We start from the raw sequence: 17,021 nt of genomic DNA, 5'->3' as shown, positions 1-17,021 counted from the left end.
ATCACCACCCCTTGTTGTAAATAATTTTGTCCACCCTAAGCGTGGAAGGGTATACTCAGATGTGAGTCCCTTGCTCATTGCACCATCAGGATTCAAGCAAGCCGGGCCGAAGACGCCTGAAATGGCAGAAACCGGTCCCCGGAAGCTTGTTTCCTTCCCAGTGTAAGAATTGGCTTTTGTAGTCTGGTCTGCCCTGTTCCCATGATGCACTGGGCCAGGGACAGACTAATTTGCATACAGCCAGGTTCTGAAACTGGGATGGTGCAATGAGCTAAAAAACGGTGTTGGATCTAGCCCTGATCTCTTGACTGGGTGAGAGTACTCTGCTTAATTCAGAGACTCTGTCCATCACCACCCCTTGTTGTAAATAATTTTGTCCACCCTAAGCGTGGAAGGGTATACTCAGATGTGAGTCCCTTGCTCATTGCACCATCAGGATTCAAGCAAGCCGGGCCTAAGACGCCTGAAATGGCAGAAACCGGTCCCCGGAAGCTTGTTTCCTTCCCAGTGTAAGAATTGGCTTTTGTAGTCTGGTCTGCCCTGTTCCCATGATGCACTGGGCCAGGGACAGACTAATTTGCATACAGCCAGGTTCTGAAACTGGGATGGTGCAATGAGCTAAAAAACAGTGTTGGATCTAGCCCTGATCTCTTGACTGGGTGAGAGTACTCTGCTTAATTCAGAGACTCTGTCCATCACCACCCCTTGTTGTAAATAATTTATATTATCATTTTATATAAGGCTGCTCTCCCCAGGAGGGTCAGGGGCAGTGTGGCTCAGTGTTTAACGTCCGCACGTAGGCGTTCCATAGGCGGTTTCAAGTTGTCGTTAAAGAAGGCTGTGGCATCCCGCGTGACAACTATGCCCAGGTATTTAAAGGAGGACAACGCCGTCATCAAAGGGCAGTCCATTTGTAGGTTTGGCGCCGGACCCTTCAGTGGATATATCACTGATTTCGACCAGTTAAAAGTATAGCCCGAGGCCCTCCCGTGTGTGTTGCAAAGCTCCAATAGAGCCGGGATCCCGGCATCGGGGTCGACCATATAGACGAGCATGTCGTCTGCATACAGTGACACTTTGTCTTCCCCTCCATCCTCCCATTTAATGCCCCAGAACAGGGGCGTCTTCCGAAGCAGGATAGCCAAGGGTTCGAGCACCAATGCAAACAGCAAAGGTGACAAAGGGCACCCCTGTCTGGTCCCTCTGCCCAGTGGGAATGTTGGCGAGATGTGGCCGTTCGCTATCACTTGCGCCACCGGTTGTGTGTATAGGAGTCGTATCCAGGCTATGTATTTCGGCCCAAAGCCCATACGTGCGAGAACCTCGAAGAGATACTCCCACTCTACCAGGTCAAAGGCCAATTTGGCGTCAAGCGAGATGATGACAGCCCCCTCTGTGAGGAGGTGTGCACGGGCCAGTACTCCATGGACCCGCCTCAGGTTCAACGCTGTACTCCTATTAGGCATAAAGCCTGATTGGTCAGGGTGGATCAGGGCATGTAGGTGTGGCAGCAAACGAGTAGCTAGAATCTTGGCCAGGACCTTGGCCTCCACATTAAGCAGCGAGATTGGGCGATAAGAGGCACAGTCAGTCAGCGGTTTTCCGGGTTTTGGTATGGCTATGATCGTTGCCATACGCTGATCAAGTGGTAATTCCGCCCTGTCCCTACTCTCTTTATACATTTCTAACAATGGTCTGCTAAGCTCCGACGCCATGGTTTTGTACCACTCTATGGGTAGTCCATTAGGGCCTAGCGCCTTGCCTGATTGCAATGCCTGGATTGACAATTGTATTTCCTCTTCTGTCGGGTCTTTCTCTAGGTCTAGCCGAGCCTCATGGGAGATATTGGGGACGTCAATTGCATTCAGTGATTCCGATGCCATTGGAGCGGTGATGATATTCTCCGGGGTGTATATTTCTTGAAAGTGAGTAGCTAAAGCGTGTACAATGTCTTCCGGGTGCGTCAGTACTTGGCCATCAGTAGTGTGAAGTTTTTGGATACCCCTTGTTCCTCCCCTTCTCTTATCTAACCATGCCAGCATTCTGCCTGCTTTGTCGCCCACATCGTAGATTCTGTGTGCTGTGTTGGTGATGTAACCCTGAACCGTCGTTTTGAGGTGATTTTGATATTGCTGCTGTCGTAATTGCAATGTGTGCGTTGTGGCCAGGGTGGGATTCGCCATATGGGCGGCGTTAGCGTCATTTAGTAACAGTTCCTTCTCCGCGAGTTCCCTCCGGGAATCCCGTTTGTGTCCCGCTATTGATGCTATCGCTGCGCCCCTGAGGACCGTCTTGTACGCTTCCCATAAGACTGACGGTGAAGTCACCGTGCCCGTGTTTTCTGCAAAGAAGTGTGCCGTCGCTAATTTGAGTTGTTTCCGGATCTTAGGGATTTTTAGATAATTCGGATATAGTGGGTAGATTCTAGCGCCCTTCTTGTCCCCGGTGGTGAGCGATAAAATGAGTGGCGAGTGGTCAGATATACCTCTGGGCAGGATATCGAGCTTGTCCACTGTTCCCAGCCCCATCCCTAGGAATAGGAAGTAGTCTATTCTAGATAGACTGTTGTGTACCGCTGAGTAATAAGTGTATTGTGTCGCCGTGGGGTGCAAGTGCCGCCATATATCCGTGATGCCTAGGGCTTCTAGAAAGTCAGGTAATGCTGTGTTTCTTCTTGGATTGTCTCTAGTGGGTAATGTGTCTACCTTCGGGTCCATTATGGCATTCAGGTCCCCCCTGAGGAAAACTGAAGAAAATGAGTAACAATCAGACCCCACGACTGGTCAAAATCTGGAAAAACATTAACCAGACTGAATTAAAAAATCTTTTGGACAGTACTTGCCCGCTGCCGTTCATAGACCCAAAAACTGCTACCCAACAATATCATGATTGGATTGCCCATGCCACTAATCTGCTGGTACCAACCAAGACATTATCAAGCAATAGAAACACTCCAACCGCACCATGGTACACAGAAGAACTAAGGAGACAAAAACAGCAGAATAGAAATATGGAAAGGCAGTGGCGAAAAAAGTACAACCTGGAGGACAAAGCAAAGTATAAAGAATCTTTGAGCATTTATAAAACCATGATAACAGAAGCTAAGAAAACTTTCTTCGCAGCTCAAATTGAAAACGCCAAAAATTCTTCTAGGCAACTGTATGACATTACCAGATCCCTGTCAGGCAACACCCCTGATCTAATCCCACCCCCCTCCCAATTCCTCTGTGATGAATTGGCAAAATTCTTCTTTTCGAAAGTGGCCGATATCTATCAGGCCTTCTCCTCGCGGCCCATAATATCTGACTCATTGGCCCCTCCTATGGCCAACGCCTTGATAAAGTTCAACCCACTCAATACAGACCAAATAAAGGCGCTGGTCTCCAACATCAAATCAGGATCGTCATTAGACCCCTGTCCTCTATCAGCACTTTCCCCGGTGATGGACACCCTCATCCCGGTCATCACCATTGTTTGTAATTCGATACTTACTTCCGGCATCTACCCAGATTCCTTAAAGAACACTTTGGTGAAGCCCCTGCTGAAAAAAGAAAACCTTGATAAATCAGATCTAAAGAACTATAGGCCTATTGCAAGCCTTCCATTCTTAGCTAAGGTGATAGAAAAGGCCATGAATAACCAGTTAGTTGAACATCTAGAGAAACATTCCCTTCTGGATGATTCGCAATTTGGTTTCCGGAAACATCACGGCACGGAAACGGCGTTAATTAAAGCTGCTGATCATATAAGGAACATCAGGGATCAGGAAGCGACGGCAATCCTAGTAATGCTGGATCTATCCCCGGCTTTCGACACGGTCGACCATAAGATCTTACTCGACCGTGTCGGAAAGTGTGCCATCCTCCTCACTGCAAGGGACTTAATCGCATCCTTTCTGGCTGACAGAACCCAGAGAGTCACCCTGGGTCCATATCAATCAGCTGAGATGTCGCTCCCATGTGGGGTTCCACAGGGCTCATCCCTAAGTCCGACCTTATTTAATATATACGTGTCGGACCTTGCCAATGTCATCAGAGCATATGGGATGAGCATAACCTCATACGCCGATGACACTCAACTGGTCCTAGCTATTAAAAACAATGTACCAGAGGTGGCTGAGCGCTTTCAATGTGGAATGCTAGCCATTGAAGAATGGATGGCAGCAAACTGCCTTAAGTTGAACGCCGGAAAAACGGAGGTGCTCATTTTTGGACCGCTCTCTCCTGACTGGTCAGCAACTTGGTGGCCTGCAGCGATGGGTGACCCCCCCACGCCGGCTGCTAAAGTTAGGAATCTGGGCATAATCTTTGATGAGGACCTCAACTTTTTAGCTCATGCAAACAAGGTAGCAGCAACAGCCCACCACAAGCTAAGGCTGATCAGGATAATTCTCCCATTTCTACCGGACTCCGCTGCCAAAACCCTGGTCACTACCCTAGTATTATCGTCCTTAGATTACTGCAATGGTCTGTTTTTAAATGCTCAGGTAAGGGTGACCACCAAGCTTCAGACTATTCAGAATGCAGCTGCACGTCTGCTCTCTGGGACCCCTAAGTTCACCTCCATAGCGAGCACCATCAGGAAATATCATTGGTTGACCATCTCCAACCGAATAAAATTTAAATCCCTATGTATTGTATATAAATCATTGAACGATGCAGGGCCTCTGTACTTTTCGGATCAGTTTAGTTTCTATAAACCAAACAGACAGCTTCGATCGGCTAATTTAAATTTACTAGCCACCCCCCGAACAAAAACTGTCTCTTGGGGAGACCGACGCTTTTCGGTTGCAGCTTCCAAGCTGTGGAACTCCCTACCCCTGCATATTAGGATGTGCCCTTCCTTGCTACTGTTCCGTAAGGGCCTTAAGACGTGGTTGTTTGACCAATAATCTGTTCAGCACTTGGTGAGCTTTCAGGATGATTAAGGGAAAACTAGCGCCAAGACGCCTAAGGGTAATCGTGCGCTTAACAAATGGCAAAAATAAATAAATAAATAAATAAATAATCGTGTCCCCTTCCGGTAGGTCCAGGAGGAATTTACCTACGACAGGCAGAGCTACGGAATGAAGTGCCGGGGGTATATAGACAGAGACAACATTCAGCGATCTCCCCTCCCATTGGCCGTGTAGAGCGGCGAAACGACCCTGGTCGTCTGTCACACGGTGAGTGATGATAAAGGGCGAATGTTTTTTTATTAGTATTCCTGTCCCCCTCGAACCGGTGGTAAATTCTGCATGTGTTGCCATCTCATAGCTGCGCCTATCAAGTGCTTTACATGCTGTCCCTGCCATATGTGTCTCCTGGAGGAGGACTAAATCTGGGCTCTGGCGCTTTATGGCTTGCAACACTAACCCCCTCTTAATTTTGTCCCCTAGGCCTCTGACGTTCCAAGTTAAGAGGCGCAGAGGAGGCACATTTATTTTTCTGGAGTCAGCCCGTGCGGGCGTTACATGCAGTGGTTGGGTCATGGAACTGGTGTGTTAATGAATTGCGTATTGTGGCGCTTATGGCAATGCCGACCTGACGTGTAACGCTCGATCTTAAGCGTGGGGTTCCACTTCGGGAGATAGTGTAGTGCGTGGTTGGAGTGATGGCTAGAAACAAAAACAAAAACAAGAATAACATAACTTTAACTCTGTCCCCCCTCCCTGCTCCCCTGCTCCACGGACAAACCCCCGCCCGTGACCCCAACTTCGCAGAGTGCTTTAGTCCTTCCCCAACTATCTTACTTTCTCGTGGGGTTGGTGAGTTCCTTACAGGCACTAACTGTGCCCACCTTACTCAGCTGCTTCGGCACCCAGGTCCATCGTGTCTCATCTTGTCCCGCTCCGCTGCAGGAAGTCATCAGACAGGGGCCGGTTGCCCCGAATCGAAGAGATCCTGCGTTGCTTCAAGATCAGTTTCGTCCGTACCGTCCTGACGCGTTGAGTGTTCGACCTGTTTATTCAGTTGTTTGCCGTTACGTTGATCGGGCCGATCCCTATGTGTACGATGTTGTTGTCCACTCCGGCGCCATCCATCGAGCCAGTCTCGGGCCACTTCCGGATTATCGAAAAACCAAGTCTTTCCGTCGGCGACCACCCTTAGTTTGGCTGGAAATAACATGGAATATGGAAGTTCTCTGTCTCTCAGCGCTTTTTTAACCTTTTTTATGAATCTTGACGGGGGGGGGAGACTCTCGCAGCCTGCAGGATGGCGTCCCTGTCTCTGAAATTAAAGAGCCTAGCCAGCACAGGCCTCGGAGCAGCACCAGTTTTGGGCACTCCGCCTGGGACCCTGTGTGCCCTTTCCACGGAGAAGAAGTGGGACAGCCCTTTTGGTTGCAATTTGGTTTTTATGAGGTCTTCAATGTAGAGGTCCATGGCTCCCTTGCCCTCCGTCTCTGGAAGGCCAAGGATTCGCACATTATTTCTTCGTGAGCGTCCTTCTTGGTCGTCCAACTTGTCTTGCAGAAGCTTGGTGAACTTCTCCATCCGCTCCATGGACGTTTGTAGCTCCGACGTGTCCTCCACCAGTGACTTCGTCACCACCTCTACCTGGGACACTCTTTCTGTCATCTTTTGAAAGTCCGCTCGCATTAGTGCGACTTCAGATGAGATGGACCCTACCGTGGTTTTGACATCCGATAGTGTTCTCATGATGTCATCCAACGTTACCTTCGCGGTCTCTTCCGTTTCTTGAGAAGTCCCGGTGGAGTTCCGCCCGCTGGGCTGAGATCGTGCATGTTGGCTGTAAGCGAACTTGTCCAGCTTGGCCTGCGTGGAGCCACTCCTATTTGTCTTGCCCGTCATGTCGTGAGGTCCGCAGGACGTGTCCTCGACCCTCCCTTGGCGAGATGATGTAGGAAACTGTGTCCGGGGCTGGGCTCCGTGGATCAAAGTCCGGCCGTGCTCTCAGAGGACTCCTTCTCTCCGTTTCCCTCTGTCCCGTAGTCAGCCCCCTCGTTGCTCCGCTGCCGCCTGGTGACTCAGTATCCTCAGCTGTCGCTGGTTGCCCGCGCACTTTCATGCAATGCGACCCCCCCACTTCAATGTTGTATAATGTCCCGTCTGAATGCCAGTGCCTCAGGTCGGCTCAGGTGAATGGTGTATTCGGTGGCGTGGCGTCCTGGTACGGATGTGTCGCAGTGCTGGTGCGCCACGCACTGGACGCGTGCTGTCCGAGCGTTCAGGGTCTCAGTGGGGTGCCTTTATTGCCAAGTCTTAGTCCCTGGCTCTACACTAAGGCAGTATTGGCTTTATTTTGAACGCATGAAGAGCGCCGTTTTTCCTGTAGAGTAAATTTGTAGATCTATGGTGTGTCCTCGAGCTCCCCGGCTCCACCGCCTCCCGCCTGACTCTGCCGCGCTGACCAGTGCTGTTCCTCCGTCCCAGCCTGCCTCCTGACTGTGCGCTTGATAGTCCCCCGGGGGTACTCGCCTTTACCTCCGTCGGCCGGACCTCGCTCCTCGGAACCCGACAGTCCCAGGGGGGCCGGCGGCGTCTACTTAGGTGTCTGCCACCGATTACCGCCCTCCGCCGGTCAGCGTCTCTCTGAGGTTCCCGCTGTGGCGCCTCCTCCCGCCAGTCCCCGAGAGGCTCCTCTCTTCCCGTCTAGATGGGGCACTCACCGGCAGGCTCAGCAGGCCGCCGCACCCCCGGGCCGTATCGCAGGGTCCTGTCCGTCTGTCCGGTTTCTATTGTGGGTGGGTCGCAGGTGTCGGCCGGGCACCGGGAGTCGCCCCCACAAGTACGCCGGCCCGGTCCCACTTCCGCCGGGGCCGGAGGCTCGCGTTAGTCCGGTGCTTCCTCCGCCTGTGCAGGCCCAACCGCTTCAGACGGCGCCGGAGTAGATTGCAGCGTCCGTTGTTCTTCAAAAGCGGATCAGGTGCTACCGCTTCGGACCCAGTCCCAGCCGCCGCCGCTTCAGGTGGGTTTTGCGCCAGATTAGTGTGTCGGATTGATGTTGGCCACAGTGCCCTCAGGAGCTTCTACGTTATGCTGCCGCCATGCTTGGCTGCTAGCCACGCCCCCCTCCGTTTTTGCGTTTTTGCTCGCTTGCCTGTCTTTGGGGTGCTGTCTGGGGGGGTTCCTGGTGTTTGGGGGTGGGTTTTGCGGTCTGGGAGCACTGCTGGCACAGTCTAATTTTGATTGCATTTGTTTTTCAGGAAATCCGTGGTGGAAAACAGGAGTTTTGGCCTAGCTGCACAGCGCGCTTGGAGTGATATTGGAATGAGGCCTAAATATTTCTAAGTGTGAGTTTTTCCGGGTTTTGCTTTATGGCTGTTTGGGGGTCTTCTACTTGTTTCCGCCTGGGTTGACGGGTCTGGGGGCATTGCTGGGAAAGTCTAATACCGGATAAAAGTGTTTTGGATAAAATCCGTGGTGAAAACATTTTTCACTTTACAGAGTTTTTGCTCACTTTCATGTTTTCGGGTGCCTGCTTGGGGGGGTTCTTTGATTGCAAGTGGTTTGAAGAAAATCCTTGGTGGCAAAGGGGAGTTAGGGCCTAGCTGCAGAGCGCGCACGGAGTGATTTTGGAAATTAGCCTAAAAATTTTGAAGTTCCCATTTTTGTATTTTTGCTTTTTGGCTGTTTGGGGGTCTTCTACTTGTTTCCGCCTGGGTTGACGGGTGTGGGGGCATTGCTGGGAAGGTCTAATACTGGATAAAAGTGGTTTGCAGAAAATCGGAGGTGAAAAAGTTTTTGCGTTTTTGCTCACTTGCTTGTCTTTTGGGTGCTGTTTGGTGGGGTTCCTGGTGTTTGGGGGTGGGTTTTGGGGTGTGGGAGCACTGCTGGCACAGTCTAATTTTGATTGCATTTGTTTTTCAGGAAATCCATGGTGGAAAAGGGGAGTTATGGCCTAGCTGCACAGCGCGCTTGGAGTGATTTTGGAATGAGGCCTAAATATTTCTAAGTGTGAGTTTTTCCGGTTTTGCTTTTTGGCTGTTTGGGGGTCTTCTACTTGTTTCCGCCTGGGTTGACGGGTCTGGGGGCATTGATGGAAGGTCTAATACCGGATAAAAGTGTTTTGGATAAAATCCGTGGTGAAAAAGTTTTTCACTTTACAGAGTTTTCGCTCACTTTCGTGTTTTCGGGGGCCTGCTTGGGGGGTTCATGGTGTTTGGGGGGAGGTTGGGGGGACTTGGAGGAACGCTGGTTATGGATACTTTTGATTGCAATTGGTTTGAAGAAAATCCATGGTGGTAAAGGGGAGTTAGGGCCTATTTGAAGAAAGCGTTTGACACTATTTTTAACTTAGGGCTAGTTAGGGTTAGCAGTATTGCATGTGTTTGGGGGTGTTCGAGATTTTGCCAACTGGGTTCTGGGGTCTACTCTTGGAGCACTTGTCGAGAAATGTCTAATTTTGGTTGTAAGTGGTTTGAAGAACATCCATGGTGGGAAAGGGGGGATTTGGGCCTACTTTACTTTCAAAGTACGTTGTGTCACCATTTTCCACTAGGCCTCAGACAGGTAGCAGTATCGCACGTTGTTGGGGTCTGATTGGGGGTATTCTACATGTTAGCGTCTGTGTTTAAGGGTCTGGGAGCACTGCTGGGAAGGTCTAATTTTGTTCTAAAATCATAGTTTACACTACACCTAGCTTGAGGGGAAAGATCCGCAAAATTCGCCCATACTTATTTATCCTTCAAAAGGAGACTCAGAGTACGCCCTTTCAAAACTATTGTACTGTCTATTCTGAAACTGAAAGTGTGACTTTTTGCACAACACAGCATACGTACCTTATATTTTTTTCTCGGTGATGTTTTAATATCACTTCCTGTTTTTCCATCAACATTTACAGGGCGGCTTTCACCCTGTGCAATGGAACAAAGGATGAAGTCAGGCTTGACATTAGCAACCCGCAATTCAGCATCCGCCAGGCAGGCAGTGGACAGGGTGTCTTCTGGTCACCAACATTGATCGACGGAGCGTCAGATGGAACGGAGGAGTACCGCAAATAAGAGGAATGGCTTGATGCATGCAACTTCCCAAATTCAACAGGACAAGTACAACAACATACAGTAACAATATCCATTCATTTCTACTTATCTTTTAAGTAATGTTATTGCTGTGAACTTCTATGAGTGTGACTCAGCATTTCTTTGCTCTCTGCTTCTAATTTCATCCCTCCAGCCATTGTATACTTTTACTTTGCTATTTTTCCAACTAATTTAATGAACAAAGTGTTTCTCCGAGTGCAGAGATAAGCAAGTGAAAACGCATAATTACTGCAGCCCTGTACTGTCGCATTATTTCATTCATTAGAAAGTACTACTTAGTTAAAGTAACCTAACCATCCATGTAGCAATCAACGTCATGCCTGCAGAAGTGCAAGCACTTCCTTTATGCCCCTTTATGGATATCTTCGTATCCAAAGATTTGTTTATATTTGTTGTTTGTCCATGCTGTGGTTTTTTTCCTCTCACAACAAAACTTTCCCAAAAAACTCCATTCCCATCCAATTTCCAAACCCTAACCCTCTTCCCCCGGGCTGTGTGGTTTTCATTGATGTGTGAGTAAATGACAGCAATAATTCCACACACTTGCTGGGGAGGATAAGGTCATAGCAACTGAAAATGAATTACATTTCAAGGCTGGTGAAGGAATCAAAGGATATATTCTTAGTCAGCTTAACACAGACCCATGACTATTGGCAAATCAAAGCAGATTTTCATGGGCGCCATGAAATGGATTGATCATGAAGAACATCCTCCTCCTACACGTGGCAAATGATTACGCTGCTGTATCCTTCACCTTCAGTACTATTTCTTGTAGTAGTAGCCAATGTCAAATTCCACGCAAGTAGTAATTATACTTTCAATACTTTGGCATTTGTAAGGCTACATTTTGGCACTGTTCTAGTGTACTGTCACGTGCTATAGTATCTATCATACCGTTCTAATGCTCCGCTAAGGCCAATCAAGGTTTCAATTTCATTTTTTCATATGCTGCAACTGCCACTGTGTACCACCACTAGTACCACCGCAAGGATGCCATTTCAACCACCAAGGATTGCCAACCTTAATCGCCATTTGCCATGCAGCCAGCCCTGTGCCTATCCCTAATTTCAAACACGAATTACAGGTAAGATAAGCGTTTGGGGAGAACAAGAATAATGGAGTAGTATGAGAGACGAGAGACTGGCGGTAGTACTAGTAAAGTACTAGGACAATTGAATTCACTAACTCTTTGAGAGGCACTTACTTTTGTAAACATTTGGGCAATTACTTACACAATTTGAATCAAGAAGCCACTTAAGTTTCCGGAAAACAAACTTACAGTTAACACCCCCCTCCAGCCTCAACTGCAGTAAAAACATGTATGCTATGTTTAAGTTGAAAGTAATAAATATTTATATCCCTAACAAAAAAACCTATCCCGCAAGACCTGACCCACCCCCACTACCTAACCCCAAAGAATGTCCGTGAAATAAAAAGTCCCCAAAGTCCAAAAAACCCAACTCCCAATTCCCACCCCCCAAAAGTCTTTAAAAAAGGGGCAAGGGACAGTCTCTCCTTCTCTAATGCCGCCGGCGGCGTACTTTCTGGGCCAGGTGGTCATGCTCCTTGCAGAGGTTCTTGATCAGGATTCTCAGCTTCTTCTGCTCCTGCTCAAGGTAGGACACCATGAGTGTTAGGCGGTGCACGCGTGCCTTGCACCTGCTGTGGGGGGCAGCTGATGTTTTGGCTGCTTGGCGGTGGCGGGTGGCTGCGTTACCACGGTTCCGTACCGCTGGAGTCCTGCGCTGACTGGCTGACCCGGGGAGCACGGAGGAGGATGCAGCTGTCCCGGTAGATGTTGTGGTGGTCTGCGACTGCGTTTCCTCCTCATCCTGGGCCACCAGCCGCCGATATTCGGCGACAGTCGCCTCCAGTTTCCTTTGCCGGGCCCGTCTAGCCAGCTCCTTCTGTGGCAGTTTGGAAGGAGCATCTACATGAAGAAAGAAAAACATAGTCTGTAACCAATGCTCTTTAAGATTAACACAAAATAATTCATCAGAATGTTGTGTCACAGTAGAACTAGCAACGTGCAAGCACAGTACATAACATTTGTGGCCTGTATCTATCTAACCTCCCACTTCTTCAGCCTTGCTCTAACATTAGTGGGAGTTTCAGGAATCAATTCTATGAGCACTATGGACTCACTACATTGGAGTCGACTATGACAGTACACCAGTCTTATTCTTCTTCTTCTCTCTTGTTTAGCGAAATTGGTACATAATCTTCTGGAAGCCGGCATAATGCCAGCGCAGTCAACTCGCACCCGAGAAAAACAGACGCACGCCATGATGACACGGGCTTGCGTTACTGAACCAGTCCAGTACATGCAGGTGGTGAAGCTCTTACTTTTCTATTACGGGTGGCACTGAGAATACTCTGTTACAGGGGATACTGCTTAATTAATTTAACTTTCACCCTACAGTGCCAATGACTACTAGAAAAGGAAAATGAAGAAGATAAATAATATGATTATCTATCCCTTCACAGGATATGTATTTGATTACATATGGGATGACTTTAGGTGATTTGTTTTTTATTGAGTGAACACTGATAGGCCACACATGAATGACAGAGTTGTACTAAAATTATTAACAGCGGTAGTGAGTGGCCCCCGTAATCGCCGGATATATGCTGTGCTAGCAATACAAAGTACTGCTACTATTCATGGTAGTATTCGGAAAAATGACAACTTCATTTTTCTTGCCTTTCCTAGACTGGAACAGACGTGCGGGTGCGGTGTTACATGCTCTTCAAAGTAACACTTAGTTCATCCAGTGACCGTCTACTCTCTCTACATACACATATGCTATCTATGAGTCAGATAGTACCATGATCCAGGCATCCATCCATTCAAAGTAAATGTCAATCATTCTTCTTAATGTCTCAAGTGGACAAAACTTACTTTTTCTCACGGGAAAAGAACATTTTCATTTTATTTTGGAAACCGCAAGCCATGCATTTGTGCTTGACTTGCATTTGAATTTCAACCTAAGGATATATTGCGCACACATACAGCTTCTGTTTCACCCACCCAGGCAGTCCTCTTTCCTTTCTCCTTCCACCCATCCTTGCTTCATCCTTCAACCGGCAATGCATCATATTCCCAGCCACCTCGGGCAGCATTGAAAAACACGTATCATTCTTTGCCAGTCATCATTACTTTTAACTCGCTTGTCCTTCCACACTTACTTACACCCTTCTTTCCCTTTTCATTCATCCCATCCATGAAGTTCATCTCTGATCTGACTTGGATTCTCGAAAAAACTTTCACAGCTGAGTTGAAGTCAATTTAGAGGAGGCTACTGCCTGGTTAATAAAAACTTAGTTCTAAATTTGTAAGTCTTCTTAACAGTATAGTATACTTGTCCTGTACAACATATACACCCGTGCAGAGAGCACACTCTGCAGTCTGCTATCTCAATAAGTAAGCAATATAATAGCTTACCACTGTCCGCCACTACCGTGGTATCCCCCACAGCAGCTTCCGCTGGCTGTTGCACCGCCTCTGCCCCAGGTGTGCCCACCTCCGCGCTGGCCCCGGCACCGGTGGATGTTTGTGCCGATGTTCCGCCTAGAAAATACATTTCAGATTCTTAGATGCCATATACACCACTCCCTAGTATTTTGTCTAGGAATGAAAAAATGTCACTACAACTACACAAACAAATGTAATAATTTGTGACTGTCTAGTCTACTCAAAACTAAATATTGCACTTTCTTTCAGGGAAGGGTGTTGCTTGTCTTGCTACAGTTTTTGGCACAACTGATAATGCTTGCTTTTTAACATGCACCGTTTTTCTCATAACAGACAGAAGCTTCCCTTCTAAGAACAAGAGCAACATCAGATCATCATCACTAGGACGGAGTCAGCAACGATTCAGCACCACAAAGAAGATTTGAAGTTCCAACCAGGTGAGGGCTCGCCCACAATTAATGTGTGAAATCACTAAGCACTTTTCCATTTTCAATCCACCATTTATGTTGTATGATGAACTTGATTTTAATAAATGTTTTTACTTTTAATAAAGCTTTAAAACTTACATAGACTCTGTGGTTTTTATAGTCATGAGTGAGTGAGCGAAAGGGTTTGCAATTTGCAAGCATGAGTCCGTGGCTCTGACAGTTCTGGACTCTGACTCCGTAGTCTTATGCCCTGGGTTGGATAATCATCATTGGGGATCAATCATCGATGATTTAGGGAGCTAAATGACTCTGTCACACAAGCTAGTCAGTAAGGAGATGGGGGGTTCAAATTCTGTTATGACTGAGGTATGTGGAAAGTCTAACTGCGCCTATTATAATTGATAAACAATGCACTATTTAGTGTCCATAGTTCTGTTTGTGCAGAATTGTCCCAGCAACAATAGTAGTATGGATTGTCCTCCTATCCAATCAAAAAGTAAACTAGTATCGTATTCTTTCTTGGTGGTCATTGAAAGTTTCTTGTTGGGAATTGTCAAAGCATAAACATTTAGAAGACTTCATAAGACATTATGGACAACCCAGAGGACTGCACTCAGTACATAGAGCTATTGATGAATAGAATGGGAGTTTCGTTTAACACCTTTTGCCAACTGTGCAAGCTTACTTGGCTACACAGACAGACTAATAATAATATTCTAGTAGTACCACAGGGAGTCGTAGTAGAGGCAGGATAAGAATTTAGAAACAGTCTACAAGACGATGTAGGAAAAATCGAATGAGGAACGTTAGTAAAAAATAGTCACTCTAAAAAGTAGGGAAGTATAATTATTATTATTAACATGGAAACTTATATGGGGCCAGCAGCGGAGCCCTCGCCTGACCGATCCTGGCCTTCCTGGTCCTCCGCTGCCAGCGCCGCTACCTCCTCCTCCTCTGTCCTCTTGCCCCTGGGGGGAGCTGATGTACAACGTGAAAGAAAGACCCAAACATGGATGATTGTTGTCAACCAAATCAAACATTTCAAAAGAACAATAACAAATTATTTCGGGGAAATAGCAAATAGACAACAATTGCACTACATTTATTGACCTATCTGGTGTGGTCTACTAGGATATTAGTATTGCTGGATTCGCGGACCGTCGACTTGGAAAGCTATGTAACTCACTAAACCAACTACAAAAAGGTTCGACTAATACTGGCAGGCAGCACTCCGCATCACGCGAAGTGACAGACAAAGTCCATCGTGATTGCAGACCAGTGAGAACACTAAAGTAAGTTTCCTACTACATAACCAGTCATTAAAATACTCAAACTATCAATCCACCACCACTCTTATTAATGGCAGGTGTACAAAGGAAGGACTGGACTTGAGTCTCTAGGGGCAGATTTACAAGTCCCTTGCGGCTCTTTTGCTCCGTCGTTGCGTGACTTTTGTGATGCAGCGCAAAAGAGGCGCCATGGTGCGGGGTATATTAACAACATGACGCATCTGGGAGATGCATCACGTTGTAAAGCCCTGCACCATCAGGGGACGTTCCGGCGCAAGGGAGGGTGTTCCTGCACAGGAACGCATCCTAAAAGTGGCTGAGTGAAATCTACAAGATTTCACTCAGTCACTTTTAGGCCAATGCTGCGTCACTCGAAACCCTGTGGCTGCTTGAAGCAGACGTACGGCTTGACGCAGCATTGGGGAGATAGGGCACCCAAGAGCATTGCTGGAGCTGCGTCGTGGTTGCAGCGCAACTCCAACAATGCGCTGACTTTAGGGCACAGATGCGTGACGCTTCTGTGTCGTTTTTGCCCCATGGTACGCCGCATTGTAAATGCGGCGCACCATGGGTGGTGGAGGCGTGGTGCACAATTACTGGCGCATCCCTGCTAATTGGCAGGGATGCGCCAGTAATTGTAAATCTGCCCCTTGGTGTCTAGCATTACGCAGTTCTGTAAAGTACACTCATACATAATTACTCAGGCCAATGAAAGAAATCGAAAACAAATAAGCATAGTAGCACCACCACTGAGCAGGAGAGCAGTGCACCTGAAATGCAATCACAGAACATTTTGAAACGCAATTTACCTACCATGTAATCGGCAGCATTATTGCTCTTTGGAAAAAAAAAAAATTTGCAATATGATAACACATAGAGCAGGAGAAAACAGAGTAGTGATTAAATAGCTACTACTACTCACCAAGCCCGGGGACCTCGATGCCTAGCAGGTCGAGCAGGTGGCGTTCACGGTCCAGGAGGTCGGACCACCGGTGAGTAGCCTCATTGTAGGTGCGTCGGACACGAGAGTGTTGATACATGGCCCGGCACACCTTCTCCCACCGCTTCCGACGCTCCCGAAGCCCGTACCCACCAGCAATCCTGCCGCCTGCCGGCATGGTCTTGGGGAGGCGGCGCTTGACATAAAAAACCAGTGCGGCCACCTCCTCCGAGCGAAAGATCTCCCGGACTGTGACGCTCTCCCCCCGCAATCGCCCGCATGGGAGCCGGGTACGGGGGGCGGGACCCTTCCCCTTGTCCTTCCCGGCTCCCTTTGCCATGGTCCTGTACAGCCAGAAGAAAAAAAAATGGAAAGAATAGGGAAAAAGTAAAGTATATATATATTTTTTTTAGAGTAGCTTTAAAAGTAACGAAAAGTTGAAAAAAACACAAATATAGATCTAGAAAAAAAAGAGGGATAGATATAGAGTAGAAAAGATAAAAAAAAGTCCAAAGAAACAAAGTATTGAACAGATGAAAGGAGGATTAGAAAGCATGCACAGAACCATAGCAATGAATGAAAAACAAGATGGTCGCGCCCATTGAGGACCGCGTGGGTAAGGTCGCGCAATATTTCCCTTCCGAGCACGCGAAAACGCCTGCGAAAACGTAATTGCGCGCCGCATACGACGCGAGCATGAAACTAGCGGCCAGAAACGGAAACACGTCACGCAAACAAGATGGCCGCACCCATACACGACCGCATGGGCAACCTCGGGGTCGGTGCGCTGCAAGCGGTCCGCGAATAAGCAAAAAACCGTGCGAACACGCAAAAAAAAGGAAATCTGCAAATTCGCATGAATTTGCGGATTGCAAATTCGATTTCGCACAAATTCGCGCCCCGCG

This window comes from Lissotriton helveticus, chromosome 6 (assembly GCF_964261635.1).
Source record: "Lissotriton helveticus chromosome 6, aLisHel1.1, whole genome shotgun sequence".
In the NCBI taxonomy this organism is placed as follows: Eukaryota; Metazoa; Chordata; class Amphibia; order Caudata; family Salamandridae; genus Lissotriton; species Lissotriton helveticus.
The sequence above is the reverse complement of the archived record's forward strand: the minus strand, read 5'-3'. Positions refer to the sequence as shown.